Source organism: Xyrauchen texanus, chromosome 19 (genome assembly GCF_025860055.1).
Source record: "Xyrauchen texanus isolate HMW12.3.18 chromosome 19, RBS_HiC_50CHRs, whole genome shotgun sequence".
NCBI classification, from domain to species: domain Eukaryota; kingdom Metazoa; phylum Chordata; class Actinopteri; order Cypriniformes; family Catostomidae; genus Xyrauchen; species Xyrauchen texanus.
In genome coordinates, this window is record NC_068294.1 from 21,458,673 (window position 1) to 21,480,716 (window position 22,044).

Consider the following 22,044-nt stretch of genomic DNA (forward strand, 5'->3'; position numbering starts at 1 on the left):
AGCAGTAATTCTCAGGTCTCACGGATCAGATGGACATCTTTTGGCTTTTCTGTTGTGTCTCGGTGTGAAAACTCAGTTTCAAGTTAAAATAGTTAAACTTTTAAAAACCTTCTTAGCTGGGTTTCCCAATAATGTTACAACTTGTGCTTTTATGATCATCTGAACCCTTTAAGCTCTGAAGCTGTTTTTAAAGATTTCCTGTTTCAGTGGCATGACCAAAATAAAAGGTTTTTATCTCTACAAAAAAAATAAAGGGGGCACATTTTTTGGTATAATTTTTATTTTTATTGATATATAATATGATAAATTATGAGACTCTCAGCCTAAGAAATTGCTGAAAAATGACCAAAGATTTACTTTTTCTCATTTTTCTGATTTGACATTATATATCTCAGGGTGTAAATAAGGTAGCTATGAAAAACTGTTTTTGTTTTGTTCCTAATCATGGAACATGTACCTGAGTAAAACATAACATAAAACATAAACATAACATAAAACAAACATACTTTATCCTATTGTCCAAAAATGTCTCCAAATGTCCAAAAGCCTCTCCAAACAAATAAAACAACGATCTCTCTCTCGTCACACCACCGTCCGCAATCGGCCTTTGTCCCTCTCGAAGGCTTAATTAGCCTGATAAGCGACCAGGTGTGTATAATCACGACCCAGCCCCGCCCTCCGCACTGTCACATTTCTCCCTCGTTCTCTCAGGCAGGGGAGCCCCCGGCATGATGTACAACCCCCCCCCCCTCTTTCCCTGGGGGAGGGCGTGCCCTAAGCCCCGTCTGCCGGCAGGTCATCCCCGTATACCTGGATGAGGGAGGGGACAAGGGGAGGGAAACAGAAATATTAAAAATGGGGGTGTACTTCCTGTAACAGTGTAGTACCCCCCCAAAAAAACACTGTAAAATTTAAACGAGAGGGAAAAGGCCAACGCGAATCGGCAGTGAGAGAGAGAGGAGAGAGAGAAAAAAAAAACACTTACCAGTTTTCCAAATGCCGTAGCTTGTTCCTCGGCCACTCCTCCACCCTCTAGCGGACGACAGCCGCGCCTCTACGGGCGGATCGGAGGCAATCCTCCAGCCCCTGGCGGACGGAATGCCCGCCACATTCTCGGGGAACATAAAGGGTCTCCCCCGCCCCTGGCAGTAGTTCTCCCGCTCCAGGCGGTCGGCAGCGAGCCCCTCCGCTCGCGGTCGGCGGTCTCAGACCCCGCCGCGTTTCAGCGGCTGGTAGAGGACACCTCCACCCCTGACAGCGGCCCTGACTGCTCCAGGTGGTCGGTTAGGACCCCCTTCTCCACTCGTGGTCGGCGGCCGTTGGGGTGGATGGTAGTCGCGAGAACTCTACTATAGTGTATCCCTCCTCCTTCCCGGGTTACGGCACCAGTGTAAAGCAGTTCAATGGAAAGGAGGACGCGAGAACCGGCCTGGCGATATAAACAATATTATACTTAAACAAAAGACAAACACACACACATGACGGACATGTCCGTAAACAATCTCTCTCTTGTCGCACCACCGTCCGCAATCAGCCTTTATCCTTCTCTGAGGCTTAATTAGCCTGATATGGGACCGGTTGTGTATAATCACCTAGGAGGCTCGGGAGGAGGAGCCCTGGAAGACTCGAGAGACTTGACAGACGGATTTGTCTGTAAATTTCAAAGCACTTGTTCAGTTTTGGTCATAATGCCTACCTGCATTGTAAAGTACAGCTTCTAAGCTTTAAAACTATAATTTTTTTGTGTTGGTCAAGACCAACTATTAATATTTAGTTAATTATTTATTTCTCAGCGGGCCAATCTAGGCTTAAAGGATTTATTAACTTCACTCTTTATTTTATGATGGAGTAACACCTGTTTCCGAAACCAGCATGTGGATTGCTTGTTATAAAGTAGAACTTAAGTGTTTTGTTACAGGAGCTGTCCAGTCTAAAGGTGCTGAAACTTTGTCCAATACGTCCAGGAGTTTGTCATCTTAACATGAAAATAATGCGGAAACACTGACAAACAATATAACCTTGTTGAGGTAACAATTATACAATTATCTATTACTGAATGTATTTTAAATAATGATGGTTTTGGTAAGACAGGGATTCAGATTGAGTATTGATGCTCAACTTTAAAGAGATTAATGAAACTGATGCAAGTAATGCATGTTCTGTGAATGCACGCAATGTGAACCATATTAACGGGCTCTCACGTAGTGTAAAGTTTTGTTTCTTTAACTGGAAACAGAACAGAGGTGCATAGAACAGACTACTCAAAGACCTATCTAAATATTAATCATCTGGCTAGAGTTCTAGGCACTGTGTTCTTGTAGCCTTCCTGCAATTATGCAACAACGAATTTATTACAACAGACAACAGGCTACTGGATAATTTATGAACCAGCTATTTAATTATATACGACCACGACTGCTGCCCCCCGGCTGGCCAGTATTGACCCTCCCTATGGTTCGCCGTTCCACGGCCAGGCTTATCAGTACAAAGTCCTCCCTTTCGGCATGTCCCTGTCCCCTCGCGTCTTCATGAAGGTCACAGAGGCAGCCCTTGCCCCGTTAAGGGAAGTGGTCATTCGCATACTCAATTTCCTCAATGACTGGCTCATCCTAGCCCACTCTCGAGAGTCTCTATGCGCCCACAGGGACCAGGTGCTCAGGCACCTCAGCCGTCTAGGGCTTCAGGTCAACTGGAAACAGAAATTGATGACTTGATGAACCAAGAGGTTGGTTGAGAAAATGTCTGCAAATTCTAGGCAAAGGGTGACTGCTTTGAAGATGCTAAAATATAACACAGTTTTTATTTATTTTGGATCTTGTTTAGTTGCAACATAATTCCCATATTTCCATTTATGTGATTCCATAGTTTTGATGACTTTACTATTATTCAAAAATGTGAAGAAAAAAAATATATAATAAAGAATGAGTGAGTGTTTAAAAACTTTTGACAGGTAGTGTGTCACGAATGTAAGGCAATGAAGGCAGACGAAGGTTGAGGATCCAAATGCAGCTTACTTTATTGTTAACAAAAACACAAAGGAAAACCCTCAGTGGGGAAATAAACATAAATAGAGAACTCGGGCAGGGAACACAGACCAGGGTAACAACATTCACAAACATTCAACGACTGACAGAGACTGAACAAACAGACAGGGTTTAAATACAAAAACATGGGACAAAGGGGCCAATGAACAAACAGAACACAAACTAGATGACAAGGTGATTAACAGAAACCAAAGGCAAATTAACAAGGGCAGGTGAAAACAATGACAGTGAACACGAACGCTAACAAGGAGACTATGGAGTTAAACAAGGGACAAAAGTGAAAAATAAGGAGTGCAAAAGTGACAAAAATGGCAAACAAAAGGGCAACAGTGAAACAAGACAAGGTATACATAACAGAGCCCCCCTCAAAGGATCGGATTCCAGACGATCCTAAAGAAAAAAACCAAGGACAAAAACTCACAAAAAACAAAATGAGGGCACCAGGGGCAGACAGGCAGACCAGGGGGGCACAAGAGCAAGAGGGCAGTCCAAGGGGCACAGAGGGCAGGCAGGAAGTCCAAGGAGGCAACGAGTGGCAGACAGGCAGTCCAGGGGGGCAAAGATAGGCAGACAGGCAGTCCAGGGAGGCCGAGAGGACAGGCAAGCAGTCTATGGGGGCACAAAGGGACAGGTTTAGGGGGCCAGGGAGGTATCGACCGGGCAGGGACAGGTTTAGATGGCCCGGGGGCTGGCCATAAGGCAAGGGCCGGCTCAGGGGGCCTAGGAGGAGGCCACAGGATAGAGGCCGGTTTTGGTGGCCTGGGAGATAGCTGTGAGCCAAGGGCCGGTTCAGGGGACCTGGGACGTGGCCACAGGACAGAGGCCGGTTTTGGTGGCCTGGGAGATGGCCATGGGGCAAGGACCGGTTCAGGAGGTCCGGGAGCTGGCCTCAGGGCAAGGACAGGTGCAGGAGGTCTGGGAGCTGACCTCAGGGCAAGGACGGGCTCAGGTGGCCTGGGAGCTGGCCAAAGGGCAAGGATAGGTTCAGGAGGCCTGGGAGCTGGCCACAGGGCAGGGACAGGTTCAGGAGGCCTGGGAGTTGACCACGGGATGTGGGTAGGCTTGGGGGTCCTGGGTGGTGGCCGCAGAATAGGGGCCGGCTGTGCCGCGTGAGGCGGAGCCAAGGAGGACTTCGGAGGCGGAGCCGTAGAAGACTTGGGAGGCGGCGCCGAAGGAGGCGCAGGCAGGACAGTGGGGGGCTTAGGAGGCAGAGCCGAGGGAGGCCCAGGGGTGGGGCCGAGCCGGGAGAGGCGGGGCTGGGAAGGAACTAGGAGGCGTCGGAGGCGAGGCTGAGGGAGGCTTCGGAGGCGGAGCCGGGAGTGGCTCTTGCGGCGGGGCCATGGGAGGCGGAGCCGTAGGAGGCTCGGGAGGCAGAGCCGCAGGAGGCGGAGCCGTAGGAGGCTCGGGAGGCGGAGCTATGGGAGGCTCGGGAGGCGGAGCCCTGGAAGGCTCGAGAGGCCTGAGGGGCGGGGCCCTGGTAGGCTCGAGAAGCTTGAGGGGTTGAGCCCTAGAAGACTCGAGAGGCTTGGGAGGCGGAGCCCTGGAAGACTCGAGAGACTTGACAGATGGAGCCCTGGGAGGCTCAGGAGGAGGAGCCCTGGAAGACTCGAGAGACCTGAGAGGCGGTGCCCTAGGAGGCTCGGGAGGCGGAGCTCTGGAAAACTCGGGAAGCTCGGAGGACAGAGCTCTAGGAAGCTCGGGAGGCGGAGCTCTGGAAAGCTCGGAAGGCTCGGGAGGCAGAGTACTAGGAAGCTCGGAAGGCGGAGCTCTGGAAAGCTCGGAAGGCAGAGTACTAGGAAGCTCGGAAGGCGGGGCACAGGGAAGCTGGGAAGGCGGAGCTCTGGAAAGCTCGGAAGGCAGAGCACTGGGAAGCTCGAGAGGAGCTGACTCTTGGATGGGCACGACCACTGGCGCTGGCCTTTGGACGGTCATGGCTACTGGCGCTGGCTCTTGGACGGTCATGGCTACTGGCGCTGGCTCAGGGGCGGTCGAGGCTACAGGCGCTGGCTCAGGGGCGGTCGAGGCTACAGGCGCTGGCTCAGGGGCGGTCGAGGCTACAGGCGCTGGCTCAGGGGCGGTCGAGGCTACAGGCGCTGGCTCAGGGGCGGTCGAGACTACAGGCACTGGCTCAGGGGCGGTCGAGGCTACAGGCACTGGCTCACTGACCTCTGAGGCGTCAGGCACTGGCTCACTGACCTCTGAGGCGACAGGCACTGGCTCACTGACCTCTGAGGCGACAGGCTCTGGCTGGGTTACCGTGGTATGCGCCGGCTTGGGTTCGCTGGGCGCTGAGGGCAGAGCCAAGAGGGGTTTAGGGCACGGGGCTGCGGCAGGCGGAGGCTGGAGAGCAGAGACCTTTCCCCTTCTCCTCTTCCTCTGGGCTGATGCGACTGGCGAAGCTGGGACGCTGTTCCTGGTCAGCGTGGCTTCAGGTTCGCTGACGGTGACATGCGTGGGCTCTGGCTCGCAGACCAGGGCAGGCGTGGGCGCAGGCTCGCTCACCGTGACATGCATAGGCTCTGGCTCGCTCACCGTGACATGCGTGGGCTCTGGCTCGCAGACCGGGGCTGGCGTGGGCTCTGGCTCGCAGACCGGGGCTGGCGTGGGCTCTGGCTCGTAGACCGGGGCAGGCGTAACAGGGAGAGCCTGGGACGGCTGAAGAGTCTCCACAGTAGGTGGGGAGGTAGGGTCCTTCCCAGCATGGCCCACGGTGAACGGGGAGCCGCACAACAATAAGGTCAACTCCAGGAAGTCGCGGAGAGTCCAGCCGCGTGATGCCGGCGGCAGCCGCTCCTTCAGCCAGCCACTCAGGTTTTCCCTGAAGAAGACCACAAGGGAGGTGTCCGGGAAGTCCGCAACAGCCGCAAGACCAAGGAAGTCGCGGATGTGGGCCTCAATCAGACGGTCCTCTTGCCTCAGGCAGAGCAGGTGGTATCTGGCACGTAAAACCGCTGGATCCATGGTGGGTCAGTCGTTCTGTCACGAATGTAAGGCAATGAAGGCAGACGAAGGTTGAGGATCCAAATGCAGCTTACTTTATTGTTAACAAAAACACAAAGGAAAACCCTCAGTGGGGAAATAAACATAAATAGAGAACTCGGGCAGGGAACACAGACCAGGGTAACAACATTCACAAACATTCAACGACTGACAGAGACTGAACAAATAGACAGGGTTTAAATACAAAAACATGGGACAAAGGGGCCAATGAACAAACAGAACACAAACTAGATTTCAAGGTGATTAACAGAAACCAAAGGCAAATTAACAAGGGCAGGTGAAAACAATGAGAGAACACGAACGCTAACAAGGAGACTATGGAGTTAAACAAGGGACAAAAGTGAAAACTAAGGAGTGCAAAAGTGACAAAAATGGCAAACAAAAGGGCAACAGTGAACAAGACAAGGTATACATAACATAATGTATATATATATATATATATATATATATATATATATATATATATATATATATATATATATATATATATGTTTAAGTTGCACATAATGGTCTTAAGAGCAGTTAAAATTTCTCTCTAATTTATGAAAGTTTTTATGTACTACTTAGATAACAATGCTTTTGGTAAATACAACACAGAGATTAAGTACTACTTAAGTGCTACTAACGTTCTACTTAGTGCTGTCATGTTTATTCTGTTTTGTTCTTGTTTTCATGTCTTTTATTTTGAAAATCTAGTTCCTGTTGTCATGTCATGTGATTTCAAGTTCCCTCATGTGATCTTGTCATGTGTTTCCCCTGTTCATGTGTCTTGTTTTGTCATTGGCTTAGATTAATAGTCTTGTTTTCTCATTTATAGTTCTGTCTGTTCATTGGTTGTCTTGATAACCATGTTTGTGTATTTAAGCCCTCAAGATTGCCATTGTCTCTTGTGAGGTATTTTAAATGTACCTTTGTTGTTTTGTTCTAGTCTAGTCAAGCCAAGCGAAGCAAAGTTTTAGTCAAGTCATGTTTTGTTTATGGCAAGTCTATAGTCAAGTCAAGTCTAGTCTAGTCTAGTCTAGTCAAGTCATGTTTTGTTTATGGCAAGTCTACAGTCAAGTCAAGTCTATTCTAGTCTTGTCATTGTTGATTATGTTTTGTTTTATTCACGTTTATAGTTAGGGTTCTGGTTATCACGATTTATAATAAACTGCAATTGGGTTCATCACATCATCATCGTCTTTGTCATTACCAGCGTCAGCATCTTTGCAAGTGCTTTGGGAAACCCAGCCTGGTTCTGTTGTGGTTCATATAGCTAATTTGAAAGTAGTTTGGCAAGGCATGTGGGATGAATTAGCAGAATTAACTCACTAAAACATACTTTACATTGAGGTGTTACTTAAAGCTTAAATTGCTCTGATTGTAGGAAAATTCTTTATTACGGAATTAACGAACGAGTCAGGGCATACATTTATTATATTTTTTTCAATTGAACTAAATGAACATGCCCTTATTACAATCAAACACCAATGATCATTCAATTAAAACCTGATAAAATAACAATCAACAAACAAGCAAACAAACAGGCACAGGAACAAACAAATACCCACTTGTACAGATGCACCTCATTTGAACCCTGAAGCACAAGGCACATCAATACAACATCAGTATTGCCTGCAAGCCACATAAGCTGTATTTCTCACAGCCAGAGACACAGTAGCAGCAACACTGCTGTAAGTACCACTGGAATTCAGCACACGTCCAGAGCGAATGGACGGAGACACAAACAGCCCAGTAAAAATCTAATGATTAGGCAGCTTTTCCTGAGTCATGAAACCCTTTGTGTCTTGCTTAGTGCAGCTGCCAGAATGCCTATAGTATGTTCCACTCTTTAACTTCATTAGCCCCTTCATCCCACACACAGAGAAACTTCATCCCTTGTACTCAACCCCTCCTCTGGGACCCTCGCTAACAGACCATGACTGACGTACTGTCACCATAGACACTGTTGCATAATCTCAACTGACATCTGCACAGCGATAAACATATCCGGCTATCCGGGCTCAAGTGGCCATGACGTGAAGCCAAAACAAACAGAGCCTGAGATGTGTCTCGCACTGTAAAAACAGAATGACTTGTTTTCCAGTAAAAACATCCTTAACAAATATATTTACTTAAAGCAAAACTGTGTGAGATAATAAGACTTTTTTTCAGAGAATATCTCATATCTTAATAGCTTCTTTTCTTAGCCATTTGGCAATATTTTTTCTTCTTTTATAAATAAACGGTAAAACTTTTTGTAAGATTTATGCTTAAAACAATAAAAAAAAGACTTTTTATTAAACAAGATCTTTCTAAACTTATTTAATAGATTTTTTATTTTATTTCTCAAAATAAACATATTTTTTAAAAAGTAAACATAATTATAGATATAGCCCCTAAACAAATTATAAAGGGATGGTTCACCCAAAAATGATAATGAGACTTGTTTTCAGAGAATATCTTATTTTAGTTTTCTTACCCCTTTGACATATTGATGTTTTTTGGATTGTTTTATGCATAAACAAGAAAAACATTTACCAAACAAGTTTATTTTATTTTTTACTTATATAATAAAATATTTTTTATTAAATAATGTTTTTATAATTAAATTATAATAAACATATTAATTAAAAACAAAAATGTAACTATTCAATTATTTATTAATTGTTTAATAAATAGGCATGAGACTAGTTTTCAGAGAATATCTTATTTTATAGCTTTATTACCACTTTGGCAAATAGTTTATTAGTATTACTATTCATTCCAAAACCTCACAACATTTTATTATACAATATTTATACATTAAAACAAGAAAAAAAAAAAAGAAAAAAGTGTTTATGTGTAGATGTTGTTTTATTATTTAATAAAATATTTTTATTAAATAATGTTGTACTTTTTAATTATAATAAAACATATTGTAAAGGAAACAACGGTCAGCTGCCCGTAAACGATCTCTCTCTCTCGCACCACCGTCAGCAGTCGGCCTTTATCCCTCTTGGAGGCTTAATTAGCCTGATAAGGGATCGGGTGTGCAGCATCAAGACCTGGCCCCGCCCTCCACCCTGTCACACATATTTATTAAAAAACAACTTAATTATTAATAGTTTATTAACAAAGTTTACTAAATAAACGTAATTATAGATGTCGCCCCTTAAAGCAGAGACTTATATATCTTCCAGGTGGATGCTGCACATTGGTGGTGGTTGAGGAGAGTCCCCTATACTATGTAAAGCAATTTGAGTGCCTAGAAAAGAGCTATATAAATGTAAGGAATTATTATTATTATTATTATTATTATTATCTTATCTTAAAGGTATAGTTCAACCAAAAATGAAACTTAACACAAAGGGAGAAATTGTGAAAAAGTGTTGTTCTCAGTGATGTCATACAATGGCAGTTAATGGTGACCAAAAGTATAATTCTGAAGTGTAATAAATTATTCAATGAGACTCATGATTGTTATGAAAGCATATTATACATTCTGGTGTGAAACAAACAAAAATCGAATGTATTATTTAATAAAAATGCAAGCTTTAGAGCTCTTAGCACAAAAGCAACAGTAGTTACGCTGCACGTGTAAGGCGGCCCGATAATGCATTTTGTTATGCTTCAAAAGGACAGAAAAATAGATGCAGTTCATTGCCCAGCCTTATTTTTATTTTTATTATTCTATGGAGCTGAAGGTACAGTCATACCGTGTCCTACTCAGACACCAAACATCACGCAATAAAAGTTCTCTTTTCTATGTTAATCAGAGTTTTTTGTCCTAAGCAGCTGCGACAAGCAATGGGACACTGTCGATCGCTTGGTTTCTATATTTGGCACCCGGTACCCCATCCGCTTTGAACTGGCACCAGTCCAAATTGCGATGTATGGTGCAAGCACTAGGCGATCGTCTGTGTTACGACTTCTTTCGTGTCCTTGAATAACGTATAACGTGCGAGTAAGGGCAGACGGTGGAGTTTCTGTTGCCCCCCTCAGTTAAGATGGTGCCCTACGCAGACTACATTATTTGCATATAGGGAGTGCTGGTACTGGTAGCTACCTTCAGCCCCATCTCTCAGTTTCATGGAGGACTCCGGTTCAAACAAATAAGTCTGGGCATTGAAATGCATCTATTCTTCCACTGCAAACTCTTCAGATGTGTTTGTAAGTTCTCTTCTCTGGTTTGTGCTCAGCTATGTTATGTTTTCTGTTGTTAATATTGTTGGTGGTCCTGTTGAAGCAAAACAAAACGAGTAACTGAAGGCTGTCATTCTTCCTAACATCTCCTTTTGTGTTCCACAGAAGAAAGAAAGTCATACAGGTTTGGAACGACACAGGATGAGGAAATGATGACGCCTTTAAAATTTTATTTTACTGGAAAGCAAAAAGTTCTTATTAAAAAAAGTTTTTTTTTTTGTAGTGCAGTTTGACATTTTGTTGCCATATTAACCAGGAAAGCGTGCTCCCAGAACAGGAAGAGAATTAATGCCTCCGCACGGCTCTAATTCATCCCCTCCTCAGACGGTTTCTGTTAATTCAGTGTCATTTTCCAATTATTCTTGAATCAGTGCTCTCTCTCTCTCTCTCTCTCTCTCTCTCTCTCTCTCTCTCTCCAACCTCTCGTTCCACCCTCCTCTTGTTCTTCTCTGTGTAATACACTGTCTCTGTGATTAATCCTGGTTGTTTATGGTTCATCAGATTGCTGGATGGGGGCTTCAGATACTGTTAAAACTCCAAATGCGCAGAATACAGTGAGGTAGGACCTGTGCTGGAGAGGTTTATTAAAACTTGATGCAGTGCAGGATCTCTTCCAGGTGGTTATGTGCCATTATAAGTCCCCGCTCACACCCTCGCAAATCACTGATTTGTGTGTTTGACAAAAATTTAGCTGAATCGGCTCAAAACAAATAAAGTAGCGGAAATTCGTTTCTGGCAAGGATTTTACAGAGAGGCTCTTTTCCACCAATCAAAGGCGAGTGGATGGAGCAAGCTAGACTAACCACTGCCAGGAAACTGCCACACTTCTATGTGCCCAGGCAGCATAGGGACTGGCATGCCAACAGTTTTCTTGTGAAAAGACCCCAGTAATATCACACATGTCTCCTTTAGAGTTTCAGATGAGATCTCAATAATGTCAAACTGTGCTCAGATTTGCCAACATTACAAAAGTCAAGATTTCTTTATGTTGTGAAATTCTCATCAGATTCTTCCAAGATAATATGGGGTGCATTTTCCAAAAGCAATGTTAGCCAACTATTGTCGCAAGTTTCATCATTACCAACATAGTTCAACAATTTGGTGTTTCCCGAAACCGAAGTTCCAATGAATATTCACAAACTGCATCAAAAAATTGTGTGGTTGGAGTCTTTAGAAGCATAGTTCCCTGTTAGTTTCCTGTCAAAAAGCTACACTTTAATGCTGCGCTGATTTAGCACTTTGGGAACAAATTTAGGTGTGACCAGCTGTGAATATGTGTGCAACACGTCAATGAAATTGACCAGAATTTATAGCCTCTGCTGGTGACATCATTGGATGAACCTGTAGCAGGGCTATAAATAGATGCGTCACAGGTGCATCGTCAGATCTTTTGTTTTCAGATCATTCTGTGTGATGTGCTTCTTGACTGTCAGAACTTTCATCTTTCCTCTGTTAGGAGTTAGAATTGTTAGGCAGTGCGCAGAAACCTTTCTCTTTTTGTTTACGCTCTATGGCTGAAACGGACATACACCAGTTTTGATTTGTGTGTTTGGGGGAAGCGCATGCTGCTCTTGCATTGGGGTGGTGCAAGTGCGAGCATTGCGATCTGTTTACAGTCAAAATGTTTCGCACTCATCTCGCTTACTTCCAAGAGCCAGTGCCCACCCTTTCATCATGGGGCTCTCGCATAGATCTGGCTGAGGAGCGAGAGACGGGTCTGTCCCTATCGCTCACGCTCTCTCTCTCCCCAGATCCAGCTGATCCTTCTCGTAAGCCTGAAGCATGCTTCGGCGTCTCTTCGGTTCACGAGGAATTACTCGAGATGGTTACTTGGGCTGTGGCCAGGCTACAGTTAGACTGGCCACGCGAACAAGAGACCCCCAAACGCTCCAAACTAGAAGACAGATTTGTGCCTGGTGGCAAAAAAAAAAAAAAAAGGGAAAAAAAGGGAACACTATATCAGTCCCTTCCTTACTTTGGTGACCTCCACTACGAGCTCTCTTGTTCATAGAGGAAACCATATACTGCCTCGTAAAGACTGGGGTGCTGGTTCGTCGCCCTCAGCAGCCCGCAAAGCAAGACCTCAGGGAAGTTATTTCTAACAAGAAAAAACCCAGACGGTTTTGCTCCCAGCTGTGTGGGGGTAGCCCCCCTTGGGACGGGTCACGTGAAACATCCACCTGTACCCGATACCCCACAAAACCACTCCATTGCCGCCGACTCTGGTGTTTCGGGAGTAAGCGGTTTCCAGCTAAATGTTGGGTGTTCCATTGCTTCCTGCCGTAGTCCAGGACACGGAACACTCGACATCCTCTCAACAGAAAGTGTCAGAATCGATACCCATCTCAGAGAACCTGGCAGCATGGAAACTACTGCCAGGTGTTTCTATGTGGCTCCAAAGAACAGAAGAAAAAGGCTAAAGAATTCAATTGGCTGTCCTCCGCATTTCAATGGCCACTACCGTGAAACCGGGACAAGCATGTCTACTGTGGAAAGAACTGCAAAATATCTTGGTCAAAGTGGCCATAGAACATGTTCCCCTTCCAGAGAGAGAGTCAGGTTACTACAGCAGATACTTCCTGGTTCCCAAGAAGGATGGGGGTTGCGATCAATTTTAGAGCTTCGAGGCTTGAATCGCTCAGAGGGCGTTCAAATTCAAGATGCTAACCGTCAAGACGGTCATGTCTCAAATTCAACATCGTAATTGGTTGGTCACGATCAATCTCATGGAAGTGTACTTTCATATAGAAAGTCTGCCACAACACAGGAAGTTCCTGAGGTTCGCTTTCGGGGCGAAGCTTTCCAATATCGGGTTCTTCCATTCGGTCTAGCCTTATCACCCCACACATTCACGGAATGCATGGATGCAGCACTGGCTCCATTGCAAATCCGTGCATCCGCATTCTGAATTACATAGACAACTGGCTGATACTAGCACAATCACAAGAACAGGCATTACAGCACAGGGATATCATCTTAGCTACATTTTCATTTATGCATTTGGTAGACGCTTTTATCCAAAGCAACTTACAGTGCATTTATTACAGGGACAATCCCCCCGGAGCAACCTTGAGTTAAGTGCCTTGCTCAAGGACACAATTGTGGTGGCCATGGGAATCGAACCAGCGACTTTCTGATTAACAGTTATGTGCTTTAGCCCACTACGCCACCACCACTCTGTATTTGTATATCATCTGGTTTCTCTGGGGTTGAGGCTCAACGCAGAGAAAAGTGTCCTCTCTCCCACTCAGAAAACTACCTATCTGGGGATCGTATGGAATTCGATCACAATGCGGGCTCAATTGTCTCCCGCTCGAATCGAGTCCATTCAGAACACCCTGAGAAAAGTTAGGCTAGGACAAGTTTGCACTGTTCGACAGTATCAACGACTACTAGGTCTCATGGCAACTGCGTCCTAGGTGATCCCTTTAGGCCTTTTTGCACATGAGACCATTTCAGTTGTGGCTTAAAGCCAGGGTATTTCAACCAAGGGCCAATCCCCTAGGCTGATAAGGGTTACGTGCCGCGTGCTATGTACCCTTTGTATGTGGTTCAGACCCCGGTTCCTCACTTTGGGTCCCACTCTAGGTGCGTCTTGTCGTCGCAGGTTGCTAACGACAGACACCTCCCTGACGGGCTGGTTAGCGTTCTTAAGTGGTCGTCCAGCTCAAGGGGAATGGGAGGGTCGTCAGCTCTATTGTCACATTAACTGTCTCAAGTTGATGGCTGTATTTCAGGCCCTTAAAATACTTCCTCCAGAGGCTGCCATGTCTTGGTGCGGGTGGACAACACAGCGGTAGTCTCTTACATAAACCATCAAGGAGGTCTACGTTCACGCCAGCTGAACAGACTGGCACGGCAGATTCTCCATTGGGCCCAGACGGGGGAGTGGAAATTCCACCCCGAGGTAGTGGAACAAATCTGGTTGAGATTTTACAGAGCAGAAGTAGACCTGTTCGCCTCCCAAAAGACAGCGCAATGTCCCCGGGTCTGGACGCGATGGTGAATACATGGTGCAGAATGCGCCTGTATGCGTTTCCCCCGGTTTCTCGACCCCCGGGAGTCTTGGCCAGAGTTCGCCAGCAAGGGTCCTGCCTCTTACTGATAGCGCCACGGTGGCCGAACAGGGTATGGTTCTCGAAGATAATGTCTCTCCTAGACGGCTTGCCTTGGACGATTCCGGACAGGAGGGACCTTCTGTCTCAGGCACAGGGGACAATATTTCATCCCCGACCCGAGCTCTGGAAACTTCCTGTTTGGCACCTGAAGGGTACCAACTGAGGGACACTGGGCTTTCACCTGAAGTTATCGAGACAATTCTAAATGCTAGGGCTCCCTCTACTAGAAGAAGTTATGCCAATAAATGGGGTGTCTTTGAAAGATGGTGCAGTTCACATAATGCAGATCCAGTTAACTGCCAGATTACTTCAGTTCTGGACTTTCTGCAGGAAAAATTGTCAGCAGGCACATGCCCTGCCACTCTCAGGTTTTACGTGGCTGCTCTATCAGCTTGCCACGCCTTGATTGATGGGGTGCCATTGGGGAGACATCCTCTGCTTGCTCGCTTCATTCATGGAGCCATGCGACTGAGACCTCCTGCTCCTGCCCTTTGAACCTCTAGAGTCAGCGTCTGAAACATTTCTGACTCTCAAGATGGTTTTGCTTATGGCAATTAATTCTCTAAAAAGAATTGGGGATCTACAGGCTCTGTCTGTCTTGCCAGCCTGCTTAGATTTTGTCCCAGGAATGGCTAAAGCAATTTTGCACCCTCATCCTGACTACCTGCCTAAGGTTCCTTTCTCGACTGTACATCCGGTCACTCTCGAAGCCTTCTGCTCCCCGCCGTTTACAACGCAGGAGAAGGAAAGACTTCACAGACTTTGTCCAGTCAGGTGCCCTTCAGACTTATGTCCACCACACTAGCCAGTGGCGTAAGTCAGGGCAACTATTCGTATGCCATGGGGGCCGCAACAGGGGGGTGGCCGCCACCAAGCAGACTGTCGCATTGGATGGCAGGCTGGTCCTCTCCACACACATTCATAAGATTTGATAGTTTGGAAGTTCATGCCACTCCGGGCTCTTATGTCCTTGAGTCAACATCACAAGCTCATGACTGAGACCTCTCGCGCTCTTGTGAGCACAACTACACAACCGTAAGGGGTCCGGACATCCACAGTGCAGCAGCGTGGGTATTCTCATTCCCAAAGCACTAAATCAGCGCAGCATGAAAGTTGAATGTCTCGGGTTACTTAACTGTAACCCCTGTTCCCTGATAAAAGCGGAATGAGCACTGGGATGCCCCAGGACTGCTCTTCAGACAAAATACCTGACGCATCTATTTATAGCCATGCTACAGGTGCATCCAATGATGTCACCAGCAGAGGCTATAAATTCTGGTCAATTTCATTGATGTGTTGCACACATATTCACAGCTGGTCACACCTAAAGTTGGTCCCAAAGCGCTAAATCAGAGAAGCATCTCGTTCCACTTTTATCAGGAAACAGGGGTTACAGTTAAGTAACCCGAGACGTTTTCTGTGTGGACATCCATTTGCTTTGCTGATGCTTCTACATATTTTATTCCATATGTATTTCATTCTTTCAAGACTTTGATCACATTTACATGCATTTAAGAAAATGACTTATTCCGGGGTTTTGCAGAAAGTGGAATTCTGGAATGTCATGCAAACGTGAATACAGCCATTAAAGGGATTAAAGGCCGTTAAGAGATATTTCTTCAAAACATGCAGATTATGTTGGAGAACACGACTGCTATGTCCATGCTAATGCACGCATAAGTGCCATTTTTGGCTGCATTCCAAACAGGATAAATCAGCCTCCAAATGGCACTTCAAATGGAGAAAAATCATAATTGGTATGGTTTATGAATCAAACTGAATTATCGATATAAATGGCTTAAAACTGATGATTGAAAAATGATTGTTATTTTGGAGCCCTATATCTTTCAGCTCTCCACTGCTCTCACAGAGGAGGGTAAAGACTTTGAAGGGAATAGGGCATAGGGAAGATCACTTCTGAATGGAATGCACCCATTTGAAGAGTATGCATGTGCATATGTGCTTAAGTGCATTAGGGGAATCCCGATGTATGATGTAAAGGGAAACCCATCTATTGTACGGGTTCTATCTATACTGTCTTATTACACTGTGCACACTAATTTAGTGTCTTCAGCAGCTTTCTCACATTAAACATCTTTCTGGTGTACGTTTTAATGAGCTATTATAATTATTTATTTTATATTTATTTTTATAAATTAATTTTTTTGCTCCCCAATTTTGGAATGCCCAATTCCACTACTTACTCAGACCTCGTGGTGGCATGGTTACTCACCTCAATCCAGGTGGCAGAGGACAAGTCTCAGTTGCCTCCACTTCTGAGACCGTCAATCCACGCATCTTATCACATGGCTTTCTGTGCATGACACCGCGGAGCCTCATGCTACTCTCCGTGATCCACGCACAACTTACAATGTGCCCTATTGAGAACAAGAACCACTAATCGCGACCATGAGGAGGTTACCCCATCTAACACTACACTCCCTAGCAAACGGGCCAATTTGGTTGCTAAGGAGACATGGCTGGAGTCACTCAGCACACCCTGAATTCGAACTTCGCGACTCCAGTGGTGGTAGTCAGCATCAATCCTCGCTAAACTACCCAGGCCCCCGTGACCTATTATAATGAAATTTTCCTGGAAGTTATCCTGCCCTGCGCGTAACATCATGAAGGACAGCTCTATTTTGTTGAATCAACATGGTTTAAATGATGGATGTGTGACATAAGTTACTACGATTCCGGGAAACAGTTGTGACAAGCTAGGTCATTTCTATAACGATGCATCCTACTATGGTGTTTAAGTAGTGAGTTGCGTTGTTGTACAGGAAACGCACCCCTGGTCTATGCTATCCACATTTATTTAAAAGAAATAGTTAACAAAACAATTACAATTCTGTCATAATTTACTCACCCTCATTTCATTGTAAGCCTGCATTATTTATTTTCTTATACGGAAAACAAAAGGAGATGGATGTCACAGATTTACAATGGATCGAGCCTCAATGCATAGATATGTATCATAAAATAGTCCTATTTTCAGTGAAAACATTATATTCTAAACATTTAATTGTTCTGTATAATTACTGTCCATCAACAATGTACTTATTTGTTTCTACTTTTATTTCTCTTAAGGAGTTTTACAAGTTGATACTTAAAGTTGCCAGAGCTATGAAATAGCAACTTTTGAGCAGTACAATTTTCCTCTGGGTCCCTGCAGATAAAGCCAGATCTCAAATGCACAAAACCCATATAAAATCTATAGCTTTGGATCTATGTGTGTTCCATGGACATTCCAAGAATCAAAAGTCTTATTTATGTCACTAGTTTTTGTAAACTTGAACTTTCCATTGCATTGCATAAATTAGATTGAGCCAAGAAAGACTTCTGTTGAAAAACATTTTTATGGTATCAATTCCAGTTGGCTCAAAGGCACACAACCTATTCAAACCAAAGGTAGGACATTGTATCATGCTGACCACTGCTAAGCAGTAGAGCTTTTAAATACTTAACCTTGCTGTCAAAGACTGACTTTGACCATTTCGATGTCACTAAAATCAAACAGTCTGCTTGGAGCAGTATCCTATCTTAAATGGCTTCGAAACATGAATGCCAGGTGAACAAAGTCTGGAATGGAGATAGGCAGGCCATGTAACATTTAGAAAGTAGACCTATCTGATTCCTACAACACATGCCTAGTAGATGGACTGTGAGAAATCTGCTCTTTGAACTTTGCAGTCAACAAGACAGTGATCGCTCTTACCTCAGAGTAAAAACCACCCCAGAAGCTCTTCTCCTGACACCAGCATGCGATTGGTGGGACCTTATATATACATAAAGATTCTCTCCTCTTTGCTCCACAGTGGGTGAGTTGGCCTTGCAGAGTCTGTCTGCTGTTTTTGCTTTGGAAGGAGTTCTCAAATGTTGCAGAAGGCCTGCGATCAAAGACACTATTGTCCCTCGCATTCCACGTCACACCAACCTGGCTTGTCCACCCACCAGGCCAGGAAAATGCCATGTACACAATTCAGCAGGCTGCAGCTGGCTGCCCGCCTGTCTAAGTGACACATGGCAACTGGCCACTGTCTGCCTCTGGCCTACCCAGAGTCCCCATGATGTGATGGGTAACCACTAACTCAACATGTCTGTTTATTATCTCCAATACCTGGTTGATAATCAGGGTTGGTGGTGCCTAGCTGGACCAAACATGATTGGATCTAGTCAAGTCTATACAACCTATATTAAACTATATGTTAACCAGGGTGTGAATTACAGGGGGTTGGGGTGTTATAAAAGATAACCATAGGAAGCTTTAATTCTTACTTTGAAGATACATTTCTATAGATTTATTTTATTTAAGTTGTAACCACCACTAAAATTGGTTAACATGTTATATATGAGCATATGTTAAAGTACACAACATAGCCCCCCACTCGCTCTGAATTGTGTCATTTGTATCCTGCCTTTAACGTTTCCATTGACATAAATGCCAGTTTATTGGCTGGTGCATAACCCCCGGAAGTACACAGCCTCCTGCCATCTTTGCTTATGGGCATTCAGTTCTGGACCCAGAGTTTTTGAGCCAATCACTGAGCCTTAAATGTCATATTACTTGTCACACAGGAGCAGCAGAACAATGCCATTGGGACATGATTATTAGCTAATAGCACCACAAGAACATGCACACATCCATGAAGTAAACAATTTGGTTTGCAGCTACTGATATTTAACAGTCACTGTCAAAATACTGTATCTTCTATAATATAATACAATATTTTTGCTATTTACATGTTGCTTGTTAATAAATATAACTACTTTTCAAATTCCCTTAGTCAGGGAAGATGTCATATGGAGTTTTATGCAGCTGAAAACAAGGCAATGAGGTATATACAGTCTGAACCATGGCATGTACTGTATGAAAGTCCTAGATCACATTTAGGACTTTCATATCTTGGAATATTGTACAACTCTGTCAATTGAAAAGGTTTCTGAATGGTGTATTTTAAATGTTTCATCAGCAGAATGATCAACAGTAATCTGCTTAACTTCTCGAGGCCCCAGAATGACTGCTGTGTGCATTTTACGTTTCTCTTTTTGATCTGTAACTAGTAGCACCTAATAAACAAGCAAACATTATTATATATATATATATATATATATATATATATATATATATATATATATATATATATATATATATATATATATATAAAAGTAATATATATATATATATATATATATATTTTTTTTTACTTTTTTTAATTCTAGAGCAAATAGTTTTCCTAAAAAGTATGTTCACATATGTGGAAAGTGAGACAACATTGTGAAATTTTAAATAACACCAAGCTATAGAAAGTCAGATTTTTGTCATCAAATTGTTTATTATGCTTCCAGGAGTGCTTGCTATTCATGTTTTTGAGAGGTTAGACATTACAGCTGATTTTCTGTAAAACTGAATAAACAATTCTTATTCAAAGTAATGTCCAGCATCATCCAATCACTACAAACCATGTGTGGCAGCGGGGGCGTGGTCAAGCACCCGTCCGGGAGAGAAAGCGGTAAGGGCGCTTACACCTGAGCTAGATTGTGTCTAAAACCTGTGTCTAATTTCAGTAAGCCTGGGGAGAGCGGCATAAAAAGGCAGCAGCCACAGAGCCTCGGGGGAGAGTGTGACACGTCAGTCCAGTGATGGCGTGTTCCCTGAAGTTAGATAACTTTGTGTTTACTGTGTTACTGAGAGTTTTGTTATTTGTGAAGCTGTGAGCACAACTGTGTGTCAATTAAAAGCCTTACATCTGTTTTGGAAGCCCTGTTCCCAGTGTCCTCCTTCCCTCCTTAAAGACGAGCTTTACACCATGTTAAACTAAAAAGTTGCATTATAAAATTTTGAATCTGTGTACTGATTATAATTGTCCCATGTCTGTCAAACATGTTGAGTAGTCCAAACATCTGTAGCCTGAAACTAAACTTATGGTTGGATTTTAGGACTGAATGCACTAGAAAGCTATAGGATGCTTCCTTGCTCCCTATTTTATGAATTACATAACCTCCAGTGTGCTGTATGTCTTCACTGGTCTCAGAACAGTTTGAAATGCACCTTATTTTCATCCTAATTTCATATAAAGCCACTGAAAGCAAAAATGTTCAGCTTTTGAATGAACCTATTTATTCTCAATGTGTAAATGCATAGTAAATATACAGGAATGCATTAACTATTGTTAATTAATAGAATTGCATTGCACAGAGATAACAAAACAAATATAACAAAATGTATATTAAAATGAAGTGAAATGACCCACAGATGTGTTATAGGGCTGAAACTATTGTCGACAACGCATTCTGTTTTACAGCCAGCCCGGTTCTCCCGATGGCCAGTCCACCCCTGATTGGCCCCAAAATGCGCCAGATTACCAATTCAGCCCTGATCACATTAAACTCTAATGATGACCCCATTATACGCTGCAACAAAATATTTTGATTTGGCTTGTTTTCCAATATAAATATCCTATAAACTCCTTTAAAACAATGTATATTTTTTCAGCAGCTATAATGCAGAAGAAACAATTGTTATCTGAGAATGTTGAATATAATATTAAAAATAAAAATATTTAAAAATATCTAAAAATCCTTTAAAAAAAGATACATTCACCTGAGAAGCAGCATACAATATATTTAGAGAATAGATCTTGAATAAAGTATATTTTGTCTTTACTGTTCTCTCAGAACTACAACCACACCTACATACAAAATACAATTTTATTTAAGATACATTCTCTAAAAGCAAGTCTTAATATCTTATATGTTGCTTCTCAAGTAAATGTATCTTGTTTTAAGGGATTTTAGATCCATTTAAATGAAAAACAATACAAAAACACTTGATAACAATTGGATTTTCTGAAGTGAATTTCTTTACTGAATTAAACATAATAAAAAGTATTTTCCCCTTTAATTCAGTGAATGTCATTTAGAGTTATTTTTAAAAGATTATTTTTTCCTCTTTTATTTTTTTTTTCTAACATGTTATTTCTACTTTTGATTAAATGGGGTACGAATTTCCATACATGTGGACTTGATGTTTATCAGGATTCTGACGCAGGAAAAATGAACAGATTTTTTAATGCGACCTATCAAACTAAACTAGAGAGGCTCGTCATTACAACCAAACAGGTTTCAATGAAAAAACTTTGAGATTTCTTACCATATGCACTTTTGTTGGCGCTGCATCTGAAGGAGTGCTTCAAGGAAATCGATGTCATATTGTTGTGTCAAGTGACTCGGTGCGGCAGAAGTTAAACAGTATTCAGTTGGTTTTTATTCATTTAAATTATGCTTTGCATGTGAAGTCTAAATACAAGGTCAATGCACGTGGACATGGGGTCGCACTAGATTAAGGTACAACGCTAGTTTTTGAGCCCCTGGTGGCCAGACAGGGTTTCTGCAGGTTTCACAAAGTCAAATTTAAGACTTTTTAAGACCTTTTTAAGACCATTATGAATGAAATTTAAGACCTATATCACGACATAAAAAAAGTACAAAGGAAACGCAGAGTCTCAAAATTACTTGCAAAGAAAATTAATTTATTCAAACTGAACATAGTACTTAAGACAGCTTAGATGCATTTTTGAACTACAGAAAAAAAACAGAAACATCTTGACGTGAGTTTGCGGATGCGTGAGTGTGCACTACATTGATCTCAGCTCTTCTCTCTTGGCCAGAATCTCCTACTCAATATTCTTGAGCTCAGCTGATATTTCCTTGCTGGC

At 43.4% G+C, this 22,044-nt stretch overlaps 1 protein-coding gene across 1 annotated transcript in view; it reads right to left on the minus strand.

Annotated features, from left to right (window-relative positions):
* LOC127660003 (dystrophin-related protein 2-like) overlaps positions 1–18,262 on the minus strand; it is a 113,999-nt gene extending 95,737 nt beyond the window's left edge. Inside the window, exon 1 of the mRNA XM_052150037.1 lies at positions 18,045–18,262. The gene's annotated coding sequence lies outside the window, so the exon portion shown is untranslated. The remainder of the gene's footprint in view (positions 1–18,044) is intronic.
* Positions 18,263–22,044: the final 3,782 nt, after the last annotated feature.